Source organism: Armigeres subalbatus, unplaced genomic scaffold (genome assembly GCF_024139115.2).
Source record: "Armigeres subalbatus isolate Guangzhou_Male unplaced genomic scaffold, GZ_Asu_2 Contig361, whole genome shotgun sequence".
Lineage (NCBI taxonomy): Eukaryota > Metazoa > Arthropoda > Insecta > Diptera > Culicidae > Armigeres > Armigeres subalbatus.
In genome coordinates this window covers 2,566-24,131 of record NW_026943110.1, presented here as the reverse complement: position 1 = coordinate 24,131, position 21,566 = coordinate 2,566, and the positions used below count along the sequence as shown (strand labels likewise).

Here is a 21,566-nt window from a genome sequence, read left to right as displayed (position 1 = left end):
AGATCTTCTCATGGAGTTTCTCCAGGAATATTCTTATAGATTCTCCAGAGTCTTCTTAAGCTTCTCTCAGGAGTCTGTAGGAGAGATTTATACACGCAAGGCTTTGATCTACTTTAAGGAAGCGTCACATCAATCAAATACTGATCGTTTATAGAATTTCTTAGAATACGGCTTTTTCAATTATATCCAAACATAATTGAACAGAATAATTTATTAATCAGATCCTGGAGAAAATGCAAAAGGTGATTCTGGAAGGAATCCAGGGGGACATCCTGGGGAATTTAAAGAAAGACTTCCTGGAGAATCACCAGGTAGAGATCCTGGGGAAACTCCAGGATGAGAAACTTCAGGAGAATACCCTGGAGGAACTCAAGGAGAATGTCCTGGAGGAATGCCAGAAAAAATCCTGAAGGAACCAGAATGATCTTGGAGAAGAAATCCTGGAGAACTGGAAAAGGTTCTGCAGGAACTCCAGGAAGCGGTCCTGGAGGGGTATCAGGAAGAACTGCAAAGGGAGAACTTGAAAGAGTTTCAAAAGGAAAAGATAGACAAACTTCAGGAACAGATCATAGAGGAACTCCAGAAAAAGAACCTGGAGAAACTTGCAGAAGAGATCCTGGAGGAATTGTACTGGAAGGACTTCAGAAAGATATCATGAAAGAACTGTAGGAGAAAAACCTTAAAAATCTAATTCCTGGAAAAAGTTTTCCTCAAGGATTTCCTTGAATTCTCCAAGGCCATCTAAGAGGATATTCTGAAAGGCCATCCAAGAGGATATTCTGAAAGATTCCCAGGAGCAGATTTTGCAGGAACTCTAGTAGGAGATTCTGTAGGAATTCCAGATTCTGGAGCAACACAAAGATGAGACCGTGGAGGAACTACTCGAAACCACCAGAACTCCTCAGCGTTTTGCATAACTTCTCAAAACTCCCAAATACCCTCATGAATACACAGAACTCCTCAGAAATTTCCAGAACTCATTAGCAATTACAAGCACTCCTCAGCAAGTACAAGCACTCCCCATAAATTCCCAAAACTCCTTATCAATTTCCAGGAACCCTCAGACTCACAGAATTCTTCAGGTATACCCAGAAGTTTTCAAGACTCCTCAGCAATTTGTAAAATTCCTCAGGCATTTCCAGAAACCCTGAGAAATTCTCAGAACTGCTCAACAATTTCCAGAAATTATCAGTATTTCCTAGTAAGCCTCAAAAGTTCTCAGAACTCCTCTGCAATGCCAAGCACTCTCCAAAAATTCTCAGGACTCTTATGCAATGCAAAAAACTTCTCAGAAAATCCCAAAACTTATCATTAATTCCCAGAAATCTTCATAAATACCAAGACACCTTCAGTAAATTCGAAAAGAAATTGGAAATTGTTCAATTCGGACATTCCTGATAAATTCAGGGGATTGCTAAGGTATTTCGACGTAATTCCTTCAAGAATTACTAATGAATTCCATAAATTACTTTAGGATTTCCCAGAGTTTTTCTGAAATTTCCTTAATCTTATTGGAGTTCTTAGAATTCCTTTGAAATTCCCAGCACTTTCCCAGTTTTTATTTTCGAATCCCCAGATTCCACAGATCCCGTTCTGTACTACCCTTGCTTATGGTGCCTCAATAAGGTCATAAAAATCGTTAATAAAGACAAGTTAAAGACTGGTCGGAAGGGTTTCGGAATATTTGAGCGTGAGATGTTGTGGTCAATTCTCGGCGGTACACAGGAAAATAGCATCTCACGCCGCTGCATGTACCATACGTACCACGTGTAGAAAGTATTTCAGTTAGATTCGCCCAAGATCGTGTCGAATGGCGGATGATGATATTCAATTTGGTGTGGAATCACTGAGAAGTTGCTGTAGTAATACATAATTTATAAGTTTCGGGAAAGCTTTGAAATCATTTAGGATATTGTTCCTCAAATTCTATAATTTAGCATTAGTGCTTATCACTTTTAAGATTTCTTCAAGAAATAAGAAAAATGCTATATTTTCAGGTATTTATATGTACACATATTATAATAAGCACTTATAATTAGCATGTTTCTCTAAGATCACACTTTTCATTATAAAATTTACACAAATGGAATCAATCCGTGTCTTACTGTGGCTTTGACCCACGTCCGAATGGACCACGGAACTCGAGATCTATGGCTCCGGTACCGACATCCCCTTTATTGTCTGTTCCTCCAAAGTGCTGGATGCGGCGGTAACTCTGGCGGTCTTCAACTCCCGTCCAGCATCGCTGGAACGGGGTCCAGCGGGAGCACGGACTCACTGGAGCTTCGAACGGGCAGCGGGATGCACAATCTCCAGCGCAGCTACTGGTACGATCGTGAGAACTCATTGCCCACCATTAGTAGTGGCGCCGGGCGAACTGCTCTTTGACGAAGTTCTTCGACTTGAGCAACTGCATCCTCTTGATGTCGTGTAGGTTCGGGATTGTCTTCAGGTCCGGGTGTTTAGGAGCATACAGTCCTCTTGTGCAACGAGAACGAGATTCCGGCTGGGATGCGCTAGTCTGTAATTGATGGAGAATGATGCAAGCAAGGATGAGAATGGTCATAAAAGCATCTGAATATAATTTAATTTTTCCCATATTTTGCTTAAATGCTACTTACCAACATTGTAAGGATGAATAGCGGTAGGCAGGAAAATAAATACAAAAATTCTTCCTTTTACAGCTGCAGTTCGCCACTTTTGTTTTTGTTTTGGGATGTTCGTCGTCATAATAATTTGACAATAGAGTAAAGTAGTGTGCGTACCCCCGAAAATTCAAGCACGCATCCATTTCAGGAAAATCTCCGATTTTCTTAATACGCCGAAATCGGCGTATTAAGAATAAATCCGAGATTAAAAATGAGTATTATACTGGTTGATGCTTATGAAAATCGAGGATAATACGAGATTCTCGTATTATCCTCGTTGGAGCTTACCGCCATAAATGATCTAATCGACGACAATCAAATGAAAATAATACCACCGAAGTCGAAATTCGAGCGTTTGGCTGTTCGGCGTTTTAACACCGGTAACAGAACAACAATAATTTTAATTTAATTTTAATTTAATTTAAATTTAATTTTAATTTAATTTTAATTGAATTTTAATTTAATTTTAATTGAATTTTAATTTAATTTTAATTTAATTTTAATTTAATTTTAATTTAATTTTAATTTAATTTTAATTTAATTTTAATTTAATTTTAATTTAATTTTAATTTAATTTTAATTTAATTTTAATTTAATTTTAATTTAATTTTAATTTAATTTTAATTTAATTTTAATTTAATTTTAATTTAATTTTAATTTAATTTTAATTTAATTTTAATTTAATTTTAATTTAATTTTAATTTTAATTTTAATTTAATTTTAATTTAATTTTAATTTAATTTTAATTTAATTTTAATTTAATTTTAATTTAATTTTAATTTAATTTTAATTTAATTTTAATTTAATTTTAATTTAATTTTAATTTAATTTTAATTTAATTTTAATTTAATTTTAATTTAATTTTAATTTAATTTTAATTTAATTTTAATTTAATTTTAATTTAATTTTAATTTAATTTTAATTTAATTTTAATTTAATTTTAATTTAATTTTAATTTAATTTTAATTTCAATTTCAATTTCAATTTTAATTTAATTTTAATTTAATTTTAATTTAATTTTAATTTAATTTTAATTTAATTTTAATTTAATTTTAATTTAATTTTAATTTAATTTTAATTTAATTTTAATTTAATTTTAATTTTAATTTTAATTTAATTTTAATTTAATTTTAATTTAATTTTAATTTAATTTTAATTTAATTTTAATTTAATTTTAATTTAATTTTAATTTAATTTTAATTTAATTTTAATTTAATTTTTAATTTAATTTTAATTTAATTTTAATTTAATTTTAATTTAATTTTAATTTAATTTTAATTTAATTTTAATTTAATTTTAATTTAATTTTAATTTAATTTTAATTTAATTTTAATTTAATTTTAATTTAATTTTAATTTAATTTTAATTTAATTTTAATTTAATTTTAATTTAATTTTAATTTAATTTTAATTTAATTTTAATTTAATTTTAATTTAATTTTAATTTAATTTTAATTTAATTTTAATTTAATTTTAATTTAATTTTAATTTAATTTTAATTTAATTTTAATTTAATTTTAATTTAATTTTAATTTAATTTTAATTTAATTTTAATTTAATTTTAATTTAATTTTAATTTAATTTTAATTTAATTTTAATTTAATTTTAATTTAATTTTAATTTAATTTTAATTTAATTTTAATTTAATTTTAATTTAATTTTAATTTAATTTTAATTTAATTTTAATTTAATTTTAATTTAATTTTAATTTAATTTTAATTTAATTTTAATTTAATTTTAATTTAATTTTAATTTAATTTTAATTTAATTTTAATTTAATTTTAATTTAATTTTAATTTAATTTTAATTTAATTTTAATTTAATTTTAATTTAATTTTAATTTAATTTTAATTTAATTTTAATTTAATTTTAATTTAATTTTAATTTAATTTTAATTTAATTTTAATTTAATTTTAATTTAATTTTAATTTAATTTTAATTTAATTTTAATTTAATTTTAATTTAATTTTAATTTAATTTTAATTTAATTTTAATTTAATTTTAATTTAATTTTAATTTAATTTTAATTTAATTTTAATTTAATTTTAATTTAATTTTAATTTAATTTTAATTTAATTTTAATTTAATTTTAATTTAATTTTAATTTAATTTTAATTTAATTTTAATTTAATTTTAATTTAATTTTAATTTAATTTTAATTTAATTTTAATTTAATTTTAATTTAATTTTAATTTAATTTTAATTTAATTTTAATTTAATTTTAATTTAATTTTAATTTAATTTAATTTAATTTAATTTTAATTTAATTTTAATTTAATTTTAATTTAATTTTAATTTAATTTTAATTTAATTTTAATTTAATTTTAATTTAATTTTAATTTAATTTTAATTTAATTTTAATTTAATTTTAATTTAATTTTAATTTAATTTTAATTTAATTTTAATTTAATTTTAATTTAATTTTAATTTAATTTTAATTTAATTTTAATTTAATTTTAATTTAATTTTAATTTAATTTTAATTTAATGCATCTCGAAAATTAAATAATGCATCTGTCCCATGGCATTCCTGGAGGAATCTCCGATGAAACTCTTGGAAGAATCCCCAAATGTGGAGGAATTTCCAAAGGAACCTCTACAGGAATATACGAAAGATTTCCTTGAGGAATCTCCGAAAGAACTCTTGAACTCGCTTCTGGAGGGATCTCCGAAACAACTTCTGCATTATTTTCCAAGAAATATATGAAGAAACTCTTGCAGAATTCTCCTAAAAGTTTCTGCGAAAGAACTTGTGGAGGAACTTATGAAATAATACTTACAGGAATCTTCGAAGGAACTCCTGGAGTAGTCTCAGTAGGAATTTCTAAAAGAAACTCTGAAGGTATTCTTAGAGGAAACTCTAAAGGAACTTCTGGAGAATTTTTCGAAGATACTTCTGAAGGAAGCTCCAAAAGAACTTGCGGAGGAATTTCCGAAGAAACTCATGCAGGAAGCTTCGAAGGCACTTCTGCAGGAGTCTCAGTAGGAATGTCTGGAGGAATTCCTGAAGGAATCTCCAAATGAACGTCTTGAGGAATCACCGAAGAAATTCCAGGAGGAATCTCCGAAAAAATTCCTGGAGGAATCTCTGAAAGAACTGCTGCAGGAAACTCCGAAGAAACTCATGGAGGAATCTCATAAGGAACTTCTGGAGGATACTTCGAAGAAATTCTTGGAGCAATCCCAAAAAGAATTCCTGGAGGAATGTTAAAAGGGATTCCTGGAACAATATTTAAAAAGATCTCTGAAGGAATCTACGAATGAAACCCTGAATTTATCTCTAAAGGAACTTCCAAAGCATTCTTGAAGGAATTTATGAAGAAATTGCTGAATACATTTGTGAAAGAATACCTAGAGGAATTTTTCAAAGGAACTCCGAAAGGAATTTTTACAGGAACTCCTGAATGAATATTAAAAAGAACTCCTGGAGGAATCTACGAAATAATTTCTGAGAGCATCTCAGTAAGAATTCCTAGAATCTCCAACGGAACTTCTGGAGGAATCTCCGAAACAACTTCTGGAGGTATTCCGGTACTCTTGAAGGAATTTCCAAATAAATGCGGTAGAATCTACGAAAGAACTTGTGGAGGAATTTTCGAAGGAAGACAATTACTTTGATAATATATAAAGTTATTTACTATGTCATTTATTTATAATTCTGTTTCTTCGTTTTCGGTTTCGGATTGCTACTACAATTGGTACTCTTGAGCTCAACTATCGGAAGTTTATTTTGGGCTTTAAATATTGATGTTCATACAAGTGTGTAATATAATTAATGTGGTTCATTCACTGATAATTTGCGGTCCTTGGACGACTACACAATTACGAAGATTCGGATTCATTCTACCTACCACTTAAATCAACTATTTGATCCAGAACCATCTTCAGGATCATCCGGATGTCCTGGTTTCTGTCCTGCGAGAGAACTTGTCCGCGTCTCGTAGTTGTCTAGATGACGAGAGTACGGTTCCCGGCCGATTAAAAAGGCCGTATCGGAATAGGACCGCATCGTACTCAAAGACATCATCTACGCTGCAAGTTTCGTGGTGGACCAGGTTCCGGTTCGAATATAGAAGACCGCTTCGGAATAGGCGGCGGCTGTAAATTGCTGTGTAAATTGCAAAACTGCTTCCTTCCTATAGTCTATACATTATAAAACACGGGTTAGGATAAAGATAAAATTATAATTTCATAATATATTACCTTAATTCAGCTAAATGTTGTTAATCTAAATGTATAACAATTACTTTGGTAAATATAGAAAATTTCTAAGACGATTTTTATTGATAATTTATTTACATTCATCTGTTACTCGAGGCAGTTATGTATATTATGTATTTTCACTAGGCATATATATACATTCTGCCTCGGATGACAGCTGAATGTAAATAAATCAGCATGAAAGCCCTTTCAAAACAACCCTCACAACTCCCTAACCGCTCACTGCAAAACATTGCTAACGTTATACTAAAGTGAGGCTAACAGGTTAGATTAAATTATGCAACTTACATAAACATATCTAACAAAAGTGTTGCAGATCTGTCTAATTTTAGTCTCATTTTACCCTAACGTTAGTGAGAAAATTAGAGTAACTTTCTAACAGGTTACACTCATGTTAGGGTCAAGTTAGAGTAACCTTGTTTGCTGGGCAGTGCGGCAATTTATGGGTGACTTACCGCCGTGCAGGGTCACTGTATCTCGTCCTTTTTCTAAGACGGGCGTAGACTACTTTGGGCCAATATATGTAAGGCCTGGTCCACGACGTGCTGCTGTGAAAAACTACGCTGCCCTATTCATTTGTATGGCGACAAAGGCGGTTCATTTAGAACTCGTATCGGATTTATCCACTGACCGATTTCTGCTAGCACTACGTCGGTTCATGGGTAGAAGAGGCAAGTGTACTGATATATTTAGCGACAACGGCACCAATTTTGTTGGGGCGAGAAATAAACTGCAAGAGCTTTTCCTATTGCTAAATGACGAACATCACCAACAAGCAATTTCCAACTATTGCACGAACCAAGGCGTACGGTGGCATTTCAGCCCACCGATTGCTCCCCATTTTGGTGGATTATGGGAGGCAGCGGTCCGATCTGCAAAGCATCATTTACTGCGCGTTGTAGGAGAAGATCCATTGAACCCTGAGGAATGTCAGACACTGTTGGTTCAGGTCGAAGCATGTCTGAATTCTCGGCCAATTACACCGCTTTCAGATGATCCCAGTGATTTGGAACCACTGACGCCAGGGCATTTTTTAATAGGCGCGTCACTGCAGGACCTTCCAGAACACGATTGGCAGGGCATTCCAACAAACCGATTAGATTATTACCAAAAGCTCCAACAGAAGTTTCAGTCTTTCTGGACTCGATGGCGTAAGGAATATTTAAGCCAACTGCAAGGACGTACGAAACGGCTGGGCCCGATAGCAAACATCGAAGTAGGCAGACTGGTGGTAATTTGCGATAAAAATCTACCACCAATGCGGTGGAAAATGGGGAGAATCCATGAAATTCATCCAGGGCAAGACGATGTTGTACGAGTCGTGACACTAAAGACGAAAGATGGGCTGCTTAAACGACCTGTGGAAGGGATTTGTCTATTACCTAGGTTGGAGAACACTGAAACTGGCAATCTACAAGGAAATTGACCTGCATGCTTTCTTACAATCGAGATGATGTCATACCAGTCTTTCGAAGAGGAAGTGTTTTTATTATCATTTCAGAAATTATTGTAATTTCAGGGTGGGTGAGGATGTTTGTTTGCGTAGTACCCACCCAATTACAACCCTGTTGTGCAACCGGCGAACGGTCAGCTTCTCGATAGCCAGACAGTTGTTTACATCTGATATACCATTGTTCTTCACGGACTGTACTCTACCGGTGCAGCGATCGTCGATAGGTATATAATTGGATAGAGGTATCTAACCACGGAAGGCTCTGCGCTATGCATCGTATTGGGATGAGAGTCTTTAGAGCCACTAAGCATATGGAGATTTGGGCTAGAGTCGAATGATAGGGAGATTAGAGAAGACGGCCAGTTGGAATGTACATAGGTCAGAGAAGATTAGTTAGTTGCAAAGAGGTCGTCGGGAAATCTGTATCGCTTGCTGATATGCATGAAGAATTGTGTAGTTTGTAATTAAAGTAGTTATAATGTCGGGAAATAAATGTAGAGTGTGGACTGAATTAGTGTAAGAATAAACTGTTTTACGGGAATAAAGTGTACATTTTCTGGTATAATCGAGTTGTGCGAGTGGTATGCTTAGTGAAAGAAGAACCATTAAGACAATCATTTACAAGACAAGGATTATTGTTTCCCTCTGAAGCCATATTGGGCAGTGTTCATTTCATACCACCCATCTGTGAGTCCAAATTACGTGTTGGTGTTCTGGCGATCATCATTTAGTTCCGCTGAATCGAAGGTAGATAGGACCAGGCCCAACAATTCTGTTAAGCTGTGTAGAATTGGTTAGCGTGCAATTGGAAAGACTAGATTACCGACCTGGATACCTGGTTGGCTACAGCGTCGATACACATATGCCTGGCGTATTGTAGACTTAGAGGTGTGCGCCGGTCCGCAAATCGTCGGCGGCGGCGTTTGTCATAATTTTAGTAGGCGGCGGCGGCGTTTTCGGCGTCACGCCGATAGCCATTTTAGCCGGCGGCGGCGGCGGCGGCGGCGTGGATCGGCGTGGCGTTTTCTTATTGCATTTGATTTTTTTTTTCAGAGACATTTTCAAGATATCTACGGGAGAATCTTTTGAATATCGTCGTAACAATCTAAGGGGCTGTTCACAAATCACGTAACGCTATAGTGCCAGGGTGGAGTCGGGCCAGGCGTTACCGTTCATACAAAAACAAATTAAAGCTTCCATACAAAAGTAGTTACGAGCGGAGCGTGGAGGTTCGAAATCGGCAAAATTAGCATTACATAATTTAAGAACGAACCCTAATGTAGGTCCCCGGCCCAGATAACGTTTTTTCCAAAATATTCAAATGGAATTTATTTTCTAATTTTCCACGGGGACTAGTTCAAAGTTTCCACAAAGAAATTTTGTAGAATTTTCAAGGGAGGGTCTTCGGAATTCCCAAAAAAAAAAATTACCGGAAAATTCTACGGAATAATCATGAAAAATTATTCAGAATTGTCACAGCAAATTGTTCCAAATTCCTACAGAAAATTGTACAAAATATCCTGGTAAAGCTCTTCGAAAATTCTGTTGAATATTTTTTTTTTTTTTATTTGCTAATTATCTAATACATGCATTCATCTCTTAGACTAGGTGTTCCGTGTTTTCTTAACACTATCATCCTTATTTGCTATGTTATATTTTTAGTTATTATTAATACATTTCAATTGCCTCTGGCAGTTAGAATTTTTCCTCTGGTTGAATTGAACCATGTAGGAATTACAATGTTTTCAACTTAAACTAATCTTAATCTATTTTATACTAAGGGTACAAGGAGTTAATCGTTGCAATAGAAGATTGCAACGATTTTTGTCTAAAATTGGAAATTATTTTGTTGGACATTTGTTGCAATGTCTCAATATTCGAAATTCTATGAAGTTCATTGATACTATACCACGGAGGCAACTTCAGAATCATTTTCAGAATTTTATTTTGAATCCTCTGAAGTGCTTTCTTTCTGGTATTGCAGCAACTAGTCCATATTGGCACAGCATACAACATGGCAGGTCTAAAAATTTGTTTGTAAATCAAAAGTTTGTTCTTAAGACAAAGTTTTGATTTTCTATTTATAAGTGGATATAGACACTTAATATATTTGTTACATTTGGCTTGTAGGCCTTCAATATGATTTTTAAAAGTTAGTTTTTGATCTAGCAGAAGTCCTAAATATTTAGCTTCGCTAGACCAATTAATTGGAACACCATTCATAGTGACAACATGTCTGCTAGAAGGTTTCAAATAAGAAGCTCTCGGCTTATGTGGGAAAATTATAAGCTGAGTTTTGGAAGCATTCGGGGAAATTTTCCATTTTTGTGGAGAAAATATCCAAACTTTTTTGCAATCTACTACAAATGACACGAAGGCTTCGCCCTTTGGCTGAAAGGCCCGTGTCATCTGCAAACAAAGATTTTTGACACCCTGGTGGTAAATCAGGTAAGTCAGAAGTAAAAATGTTATACAAAATGGGCCCCAGTATGCTGCCTTGGGGAACACCAGCTCTTACAGGTAATCTATCAGATTTAGAATTCTGATAGTTTACCTGCAGTGAACGATCTGATAAATAATTTTGGATCAGTTTAATAATGTACAGAGGAAAATTAAAATTCATCAATTTTACAATCAATCATGCCAAACACTGTCAAATGCTTTCTCTATATCAAGAAGAGCAACTCCAGTCGAATATCCTTCAGATTTGTTGAGCCGAATTAAGTTCGTAACTCTTAATAACTGATGAGTGGTTGAATGCCCATGGCGAAAACCAAATTGCTCATCAGCAAAAATAGAATTGTCATTAATATGAACCATCATTCTATTTAAAATAATCTTTTCAAACAGTTTGCTTATTGAAGAAAGCAAACTGATTGGGCGATAACTAGAAGCCTCAGCTGGATTTTTGTCCGGCTTCAAAATTGGAACAACTTTGGCGTTTTTCCATTTATCTGGGAAGTATGCCAATTGAAAACATTTGTTAAATAAATTAACCAAAAAGGATGAAGAGCTCTCAGGAAGTTTTTTGATAAGTATGTAGAAAATACCATCATCACCCGGGCTTTCATATTTTTAAATTTTCTAGTAATAGATCTCACTTCATCCAAATTAGTTCCCAACGAAGGGTCAAAAACATTATCTTGGTTGAGAATGTCTTCGAAGCTTCGTGTAACCTGATCCTCAATTGGACTAGTGAGACCTAGACTAAAATTATGGGCACTCTCGAACTGCTGAGCAAGTTTTTGAGCCTTTTCGCCATTTGTTAATAAAATTTTATTTCCCTCTTTAAGTGCTGGAATTGGCTTTTGAGGTTTTTTAAGAATTTTCGTTAATTTCCAAAAGGGTTTCGAACTGGGATCCAGCCTCGAGACATTATTCTCAAAGTTGGTATTTCTCAGAATAGCGAAACGTTTTGCCTTTCTCGTATACAAAGTATACGTAAAGGCTATAGGATCACTCCAAAACCAAATTTTTGATAGAAGGCTCGGAGACCCATAGTGTTATATACCAATCGACTCAGCTCGACGAATTGAGGTGATGTCTGTATGTGTGTATGTATGTGTGTGTGTGTGTGTGTACAAAAATGTGAGACACACTTTTTGGTACTTGGCATTATTAGAATTGCTCGCAACAAGTTGCAGTCGACGCGGATTGCGGTCTAGTTGTTTCCTATTGAAAATTGGCTCGATCGGTCATTGCGTTCCAAAGTTATTGAAAAAACATTGTTTTTCTGCCAAGGGTCCCCCCTTAATAAAAAAAAATTCAAAAACGAAAAAAAAATTGTTTTTTCGAATATTGCAGCAATGCATTCAAATGACCGCAAATACATATGAATTGGTGGAAAAAGTAAAATCTATCCCCCTAAAGTGCTATTTCGACCTCTCTTATGTGTTTTTTGTAATGCGCGAGAAAGGCACCACCAACGCTAGGTGGATTGATCTGGGTTTTTTAATTTCATTTTGCAAATCTCGCCAAATAACTTTCAACGCGGGATCGCGAGTTCTTTGGTATTGATTTTTAAGACGGATCAGTAGCTGAAGATCGTCGTCAATAATAATGGAGTTGAATTTAATTTCACATTTAGGAATTGCAATGCCTCTGGCTTCGACAATTAAATTTGTCAAAGATACGAGAGCATTATCAATATCACTTTTGGTATCGAGATGAATATCAACATCAAAATTCCTATCGATATACGTTTTATATAAATCCCAATCAGCCCTATGATAATTGAAAGTAGAGCTGATTGGATTATAAATGGCTTCTTGTGAGATTTCAAATGTCACAGGAAGGTGATTAGAGTGAAAGTCAGCATGAGTTACCAATTGGCCACACAGCTGACTTGAATCCGTTAAAACGGTTAAAACCAAATCAATTGTCGAAGGATTTCGAGTGGATGAAAAACAAGTTGGGCCATTGGGATATTGAATAGTATAATATCCCGCAGAACAATCTTCAAATAAAATGTTGCCGTTGGAATTGCTTTGAGCATTATTCCATGAACGGTGTTTGGCATTGAAGTCACCAATTACGAAGAATTTTGATTTGTTGCGAGTCAGAATTTGAAGATCAGCTTTCAACAAATTCTTTTGCTGCCCATTGCATTGAAAAGGCAAATAGGCTGCAATTAAGGAAAATTGACCAAAATTTGTTTCAACAGAAACTCCCAAGGTTTCAAAAACTTTGGTTTCAAACGAAGAAAATAATTTATGTTTGATACGTCTATTGATGACAATGGCGACCCCACCACAGGCACTGTCAAGACGATCATTTCTGTAGATAAAATAATTTGGATCTCGTTTAATGGAGAGTCCTGGTTTTAAGTAGGTTTCAGTTATAATGGCAATATGCACATTATGAACTGTTAGGAAGTTGAATAATTCATCTTCCTTACCCTTTAGAGAGCGGGCATTCCAATTTAGAACTTTCACACAATTATTTAGATCCATTGAAACGGAGTCCAACAACAATTTTTTGTGTGTACTTTATACCAACCTGAACAGCTTCTGGTATGGTATTTGCTTTGAACATTGCATCAATCATGTGATGCAATTGCTCAGTTAAAAAATCAAAATCGGAAGCAGTCATGCTACCTGAATCAGCAACATGACCATTATTTTCCGTTGGGACATGGGTATAAACCTCATTTTGAGAAGAGAAATTTTGTCTACCAGCAGCGATGTTTGCATACGTAGGTACATTGGAAAAATTGGAATTTACTGAAGTGCTTGCTACCCGTTGACGAGCGGCAAAATTTGTTTGTGAATTGTGGTGGGTATGAATTGCTCGACCGGTAACCGGTTTCGAAATTTGAGCGTTTGAAAAATTTCTACCCGTCGAATCTGGGATCCGATTGGAATTTCCGTCATCAATTTTGCACGGAATTCAAAACTTTTTGCGTGAAGGGCATTCCCAGAAATTGGATTTATGATTGCCCCCACAATTTGCACATTTAAATTTATTGGAATCTTCTCTCACAGGACATGCGTCCTTGGCGTGAGAGGTTCCACCACAAATCATGCATTTAGCATCCATGTGACAATGTTTGGTTCCATGACCCCACTTTTGGCACTTACGGCACTGGGTGGGGTTTTGGAAATTTACCTCAGGCTCTGCGAAATGTTCCCATGTAACACGGACATGGGACATAATACAGGCCTTTTCCAAACTTTTCATATTATTTAGTTCACTTTGTTAAAATGAACTAAATAAAATTCTTGAGAAATGCCCCTCTGGGAAGTAGCAGAGTGGGATTTCTTTTTCATCTTAATTACTTGGACTGGTGAAAATCCAAGTAATTGAGAAATTTCAATTTTAATCTCACCCAGTGATTTATCATCACTGGGGAGACCTTTCAAGACGACTTTGAACAATTGCTCAGTTTTGTCGTCGTATGTGAAGAATTTATGGCGCTTCTCAGTTAAATACTGAAGAAGACGTTTGCGATCGTCAAAGGATCCCGGTAAAACGCGGCAGTCACCCTTCCTAGCAATCTGAAATGAAACCTTGATCCCCTGAAGGTTACTCAAAATCTCATTCCGGAAGCCAGAAAACTCGACAACAGATACCACAATTGGCGGAATCCTTTGCTTTTTCGCATGAATCGAATCACCTGGGCTAGAGGTATATTCGATTTGCTCAATTTCATCATTAATTAAATCGAACTGATTGCTCAGTTCGATTGGAGAAGAATTATTTCCGATATTAGAGTTAGAAGGAATATCTGAATTCTCCAGCTTCCTTCTATTTTTTCCGCGATTTGGCAGGACGGTCTTGAAACCTTGTTTCTTTGAAGGAAGTGGAGAATTCAGAGACTCCCCCTTCCTCTTGTTTTTATTAATGCTCATTGCTGAGAGGTTTTTTCTAAGAGGTTTTTTCCCAGAACGGTGTCCCTGCAGGATTACCACCGCTTGTCGGAATTTTACTTCCGCAAACGGGTCCAACGTAAAACGAAGGCACGGGTCCTTGTAAAGATCGTAACGGGATCAGTGGGTACAAATAGCGCTAAGAAGCACCGTTGAAATTAAAATAGCTTCGGGTAGTATTAAAAACTTCCTTCCGCAAAGAGAGAAAGAACCGCACAGCACGAAAGCACGATGCGGTCTGATTCTGTTGAATATTTTCACAGAAAATTCATCGACATATCCGCGGAAAACTCTTAGGACATTTAATGAGAAACTCCCTGAAAAATTTACGGGACATTTTCCGGAATTTCCAAGGAAAACTGTTCAAAAAGTGGATTTAATAAATTCTTTTTTAAAGGAATTTTAAAGGAAAATTGTTTGGAATTTCCATGAAAAATTCTTTGGAAGTCTCGCAGGATTCTTTTATATTTTTTGGAAAATTAAGGGAGTTTCTTGAGATTTCTTCGGTAATACTTTTGTATTGTCCATAAGAATTTCACGGGAAATAATGCAAAAAGAGGAAGGGTTGTTTGACCGACAGTCATTCGACGAAAAGCTATTTGGCCGAGAAACAGGTTACGCTGAAAGTCATCTAGCTGAATTCCATTTGGCCGAAATTAATATTTGAGCGAAACGATTATTGACCCAACAAGGTCACGGTAGATCTCAGCAATTTGTTAAAATTTTACCGAGATCCACACAGCTAATCCCCAGCACACAATTTTTGTTGTTGAGATATCTGTCATAGTTACTGAAAATCTGCAAATCTCGGGTACTTATTCAAAAGGACGTATGTGATTTTATAAACAAAGATTGAAACGTCGATTTGACCTTTCTGATAGCACTCCCACGCAAACCAACACCACATACAGATAGGGGGAGGCTTTGACTACCTGTTGGTGGTGTTGGTTTGCGTGGAAGTGCCGTCAGATTGGACAAACCGACGTTTGAATCTTTGTTTACAAAATCACATACGTCCTTTTGAATAAGTACCCGAGAAATAGTTTGCTGAAAGTCACTTAACGAAGGTAATTTATGCCGAGATATCTGTTTGTTTGTTGGGTACACGGTTGTGCGGATTTTCCAGAAATAAAAACTGATTGTGTATGATCAAAAATCTCGATCCGTTTGGCCAATTGACATTTTCGATCAAATGGTATTTCTGTCAAACGACTTTCTCGGCCCAAGGATCAGTTTGGCCAAACGCAATTTTCGGCCGTATGACCAAATGAAATTTTAAGCCAACGGTGGAGGACTGGAGTCATTTTAAAATTCACGGAAGTAAAGCCCCAAACGCAATACAACGGAACGGCGACCGAAACGGAAAATTTGACATTTAGCCCATATATTTTCTGTCAAATTTGCCGTTTCCGTCGCCGTTCCGTTGTATTGCGTTTGGGGCTTAAAGTTAAAAAAATCAGCTAAACGACCATATCGGCAAACGGCATTTTCGGTTAAATGACCTATTTAGACAAGCTACTTTTTTGGCCATAGGATCAATTTGACGGAATTTACGGCCGTTTGTCCATTTCGTCTAAATGACATTTTCGACCAAACTACATATTCGGTCAAAAACATTTCGGCCTTGTGGTCTACGGCCAGATTCCCCCTTCAGTCATTGCACATGGCGGGCACTGGCGCAGTCTTATGCCGCGCGCCATTGACAGTTGCATAAAACCTCCGCATATCGTTTCTATTCATGTTCTCCTGCGCTTCAGCTATCACACTCTCTTCGTGTTGCCTTTTTTCTGCGGTGGATTTGTTTCTCTTCTGCCCGTGCTACACTGTACCGCTCTCTGTTGAAACTGGTACGAGCCACTAGCATTCGACTCCTAGCAACATTTTTCTCGTTCGCCACTCGCTGGCACTCCTCATCAAACCAACTATTTCGTTGGCGTCGCTGTGCAGTGCCTAACACTTCCTGCGCTGTTGTAGTCACAGCTATGTGGATATTTTCCCACAATCTGTTGATGTCGCCAGATCCGGTGGCATCTCCTATTCGCTCGTCTAGCTTCTGGTGGTACTGTTCAGCAACTCCTTCAACTGACAAGCGTTGGATATTGAATCGCGTCGTTCTGTTGTTTCGTGAATTCGTGACGCTGGAGAGTCGCGCCCGAATTTTTGCAACTACAAGGTAGTGATCCTAGTCGATGTTCGGACCTCTGAAGGACCTTACATCTATAACATCCGAGAAATGTCGTCCATCGACCAGCACGTGGTCTATCTGTGAGCAACACGGATACAAATTTTATCCATTAGCTTCAAAAATATACATGTTCATTTACAAAATGGTAATATCCGTACTGTGAGTGACATGGAAGAAGGTAGATAGTGTGTTGTTCGTTGTCGCACTTCGGCGGATATTTTTGCTCCGAAATCTAAAGCTACGCTACGATTTTTTACGATAATCTGACTTCTTAAGTGTTGTGCTACCTGCGAAAATTGAAGATTAATCGAAAGCAACTGCCAATCGAGTCAGACGGCTTAATTAATTTCGTGTCGACTCCACCACCTCTTCCATTTTGGCTTCTGCTGTGCTGCATAGTTTATCATCTCACTCACCCGATGAACAACAGGAGTACTCGTGCTGTTACAATGGGCAAAGACAAAAATCCAGCACTTGCTTTGCCGTCCGGATCGACCAGTGACAGTCAAAACCGATCGGAAGTCAGCAGAGGTGTAGAAGCATATGTTTTCTTGGTTCCAAAATGATGATATGGATATTTTTCAGGTACAGAAAGGTATATGTTTATGAAATACGGAGTCACAGGAACAAATTGCTAGCCATACCAAAAAATTTTCACCAATTTTTTCGGTTCGGATATATCGCACGTCATCAGGCACATCTGTCTTCTGTTCAGAGTTGAAAAAATGTGGCCCTGGAAGTGTACTGGTGTCCAATTTGACGTATATCTCGTCGTCCATCAAAATACACAGCCAATTTTATTGAAACTTAAGATTTTTAACGATAAGCTATTTAAAATTTCTATTCTTGTCAAGGCCAATACAAATTTCATATAGAATAAATCTCGTGCATTCCTAACACGGACATCAATATGCACTGCCACGTGCCTTCGAGTCCACCGCAAGATTTTCTTTGTGTATAAATGAAGCTGCGCCTCCCATGTGCTAGTCATTTCTGTTTGTGACAGTAGCGCGTACTCACGTGCTTTTTACTGGCCCATTTTTTTCTCGTTCGTTTGCTGTACACAGCATGCATGATGATGGTCGAATGCAGTGGTGTCGATTGCGATCGATCGAATTTCCAATCCTAAAATTGCCTAGACCGGCACCGGGAATCGAACCCAGCCACCCTCAGCATGGTCTTGCTTTGTAGCCGCGCGTCTTACCGCACGGCTAAGGAGGGTCCCTAATAAAAAAATATCCATGTTTGCTTCAAAAATTAAGCTGGTTGAAACAACCTGAAACGCACATTTGATTCAAAAAAAGTTTTCGTTCGCTTCAAATGGAACAATATTATAGATTAAGGAATATGGTTATGGATGTATTGTATATACCTATTGGCATGAATCAAAGCAGGGTTTTCATTATCAAACATTTTCTTCCATTTTAAACACAAGAAACAGTGCATAGAACGTGTCAATCATCAATTTATCGAATGATGATCCTTCGTTTTTAACCTCACCAAAGAGAACTGCAGATGCTGGCAGAAGTATCATTCAGTAGCCTGCCGTTGAGTGAGAGGGAACTCTTATTCAAAGGATGTTATCGATCATTTAGTAATTCGCGTTCGATGTAGTAGTAGTGATTTAGTAGTTTTATTCCAGAAGCTGAATTTCATTCCAGAAGCTGAATTTCATAATGTGTTGTATAGTGGACTTCTAGTGTGAAGGTTTTTCTACAGTTTTGCCTAATGGTTCGTTATTAAAATTTAGCTATTAACGGAGTTATAGCGCTAGTTGCAGTAATTTAAACTAAATGATTGGAATTTTGTTATCCTTACAAGAGACCCGGAAGCTTCCTTTCAAGAGGCCAAGAGGCCTTCTTTCGAGATGCTCTAAAGTCGGCTTGGAATTCATCTGTCTAGGGGCTTGGAATTCACCTTCCTAGGGGCTTGGAAGCCTACGTTCAAGAGGCTTAGCGGCGTCATTTCAAGATGCATGTAGAAGCCTCCTTTTAAGTGGCTCGAAAGCCACCTTTCAAGATGCTCGGAAGCTTCTCTTCAAGAGCTCGGAATAGTGCAAATTTCAGTCAACTTTAAGAGGAGTCATATATTCCGTTAATTTTCAGTTCTATTTTTCATATATCTTTTGAGTTACACTTATTTTAATTTGCAGCAAAAAAATAAATAGGGGGTACCTCAATGAGTTCAAAAGTGCGAAGGGGTACCTCTCAAGAAATGGGTTGAGAACCGCTGCTCTAAGCTGTCTTAGGAATATCATATTCATCTATATTAAGACACTTTTCTCTCCTCAAAAACATGTTGGAGGGGTGGCCCATACTGCCCCAGATAGTGGCCCATATTGCCCCGTATACTACATTTGAAAGATAATTTTTAAAGCTTTTCTGCGCTTTTCGAAACGATTTCCTTAGGCGGCCCATATTGCCCCAATCACCCCTATCCTTTTTGATTCTAGTGAGAATTTATTTTCATTTTCCAGTTTCGTTATGTATACTGGAGTCGCTGGGCCAGGTCACCAGCGTAAATCAGAGAAATTACACTTTCCTTAATACACCGATGGAGTGAGTAGTGGGAGTAGGCATTGCAACATTAGCCCTGCTGCTTTTAAGTTTTGCGGAATATACGGTAGGTGCCTAAGGGAGTAGGATGAGAGAGGGATGGGGTGTGGGGTCTCATTGATCATAGACGCTTTGGGGAGAATTTTGATTAGCATATAGTGAGACCAGTTGTGATTTACCTTGCTTCTGTGGTATCCTTTTTGGATATTTCTCAATAGCTCTTATTTTCGTTCTACCACGCTATGATGTGCTCCCAAAACTGCTGGTATCGTGATTGATGATCACCGGTTAGCCCAAGAAACTCATTTCGTCAACACCGATATCAAGCTAGAGGCTGGCTAACTCTATAATTATTTTTCTCTCTATTACGATATTGGGGGTCCGGGTAATAGTCCTCCAATGTTTTGTTAAGAATTGTAGCTCGCAATGATTTATGGATGTAGTAAAGGGAAGAGAAGAAAAATGATGATTATTAGGTAGTATTGAAAACATGCAGCATGCAGAGAGAAATTCATTGTAATATTCTCACGACAATTACTGAAAATATGTATCTGATCATGTCATGGGAATAGTGATGACTGTGTTTCATATACTCTGATGAAATGATATCCGAAATCATTTCAAAATGAATGTATGATTTATGTGTGTAGCAAAAAAGGAAAAAAAGTTTACATGTGTAAATACCGTGGAAGCACCATATTTGACGCAGGTCCAAACTTGGCGCACTTTCATATCAAATGATTCATAAAACTTATTTTCGCCAAAAAATATATCCAAATCACGCTAGATGGCTTTATTTGCTCTTCTTCTTTGCATTATGCCATTAAAAGCATATTATTGATTAATAATCAACGTACCTGAATAAAATATATGGAAGTCATACCAATAATTCGTCAAATTTTCGCTTTCCTAAGGTCTGTCTCATTTGGAGAATTAAACTGAAATTAAACTCAAAAGTGACATTTCAATGATTATCGAATAACCCTGCTCGCAGAGCAAGATTACTTTTGACAGATATCGAATCATTTTGCATCGATGTCTTATTGGAATTGCTGGGTAGCACCAGCCATTCTTCCAAATGAGACAGACCCTTAGCCACAATGCTAAGGGTCTGTCTCATTTGAAGAATTATTCTTGTTATACTCAACGCATCCCCGGGCCGTGGTCAATCTATGTTGTATGACACTAGGCAATACGTTTACACTGCTGGATTAAACGTGACGATTACTTACTAGGCTTGTAAAAGATCCTTTATCACAACGGACCTTTCCATCCACTGACTGGTAGGCTCGAGCGCCCGTCCTCTTTTTCAGACCCATAAGGGGTCCGAAACAGTTCAGATTCAGGGTAGTAAACTCATAAGAGAATAGAAGATATAGGAGGAGAGTATGGAGCGGCTTGTTATCCGCTTCCGGCTCTAGCGACTGCTATGGAACCTATTTATTAGAGAGTTGTTTGTAGAGATAGAAACGGTTGTGTTTATATACATGATAGATGTTCAGACAGTTTGGGATCGCTACGATAGAGTTCGTTATAGTTTAGAAACTTTTCAGATGATTTATACTTATGGTTGAATGGAAATGGATGAAATGCGTTTTCTAGTGATTGTCGAAGAAGCTATGTAGATTGATATGATAGAGGTACGTGCAGTTTGGGATTAGTATGATCCTGTTGGTTTTTGTTTGAAAAAATAAAAACCCTGATTAATCCACCTAGCGGTGATGATGCCTTTCTCGCTCGTTCAAATGGGTTGACAAACATATTAGAAAAGTCTAATATAACACTAAATAGATCTTATTTTTTCAAATTTGTTTATGGCAGCCCTTACTTTGTACCGTTAAATGCACAAAAACGATCCATAAATAACATCAGAATGTTCCATAAAACGCTACCTCAAATCCAAAAAATAGCTCAGGCTTATCCATAAAGAATAATTTTAAGATCCATAACTAAGCATAACTAAGCTAAAAAAATATATCAAATAATTGTAAAGTATGTACCTATGTACCTTTAAACATGATCAAGAAAAACAATATCATTCCTGCTATTTTCCCATGAACGTATGACAAATGATCCATAAATGTTTGGAAAATTATTCATAGAGAAACTACATTTAATAAAAAAATACAATTTTGCAC

The 21,566-nt window shown here is 35.6% G+C and overlaps 1 long non-coding RNA gene across 1 annotated transcript; it reads right to left on the bottom strand.

Moving 5' to 3' along the window:
• Positions 1-1,961: 1,961 nt before the first annotated feature.
• LOC134204036 (uncharacterized) lies at positions 1,962-2,912 on the bottom strand. The gene is made up of 2 exons (XR_009977759.1): positions 2,622-2,912; positions 1,962-2,521 (listed from the first exon to the last, which is right to left on the bottom strand). It is a non-coding gene; the product is annotated as an uncharacterized LOC134204036 (long non-coding RNA).
• Between the last annotated feature and the right edge of the window lie 18,654 nt (positions 2,913-21,566).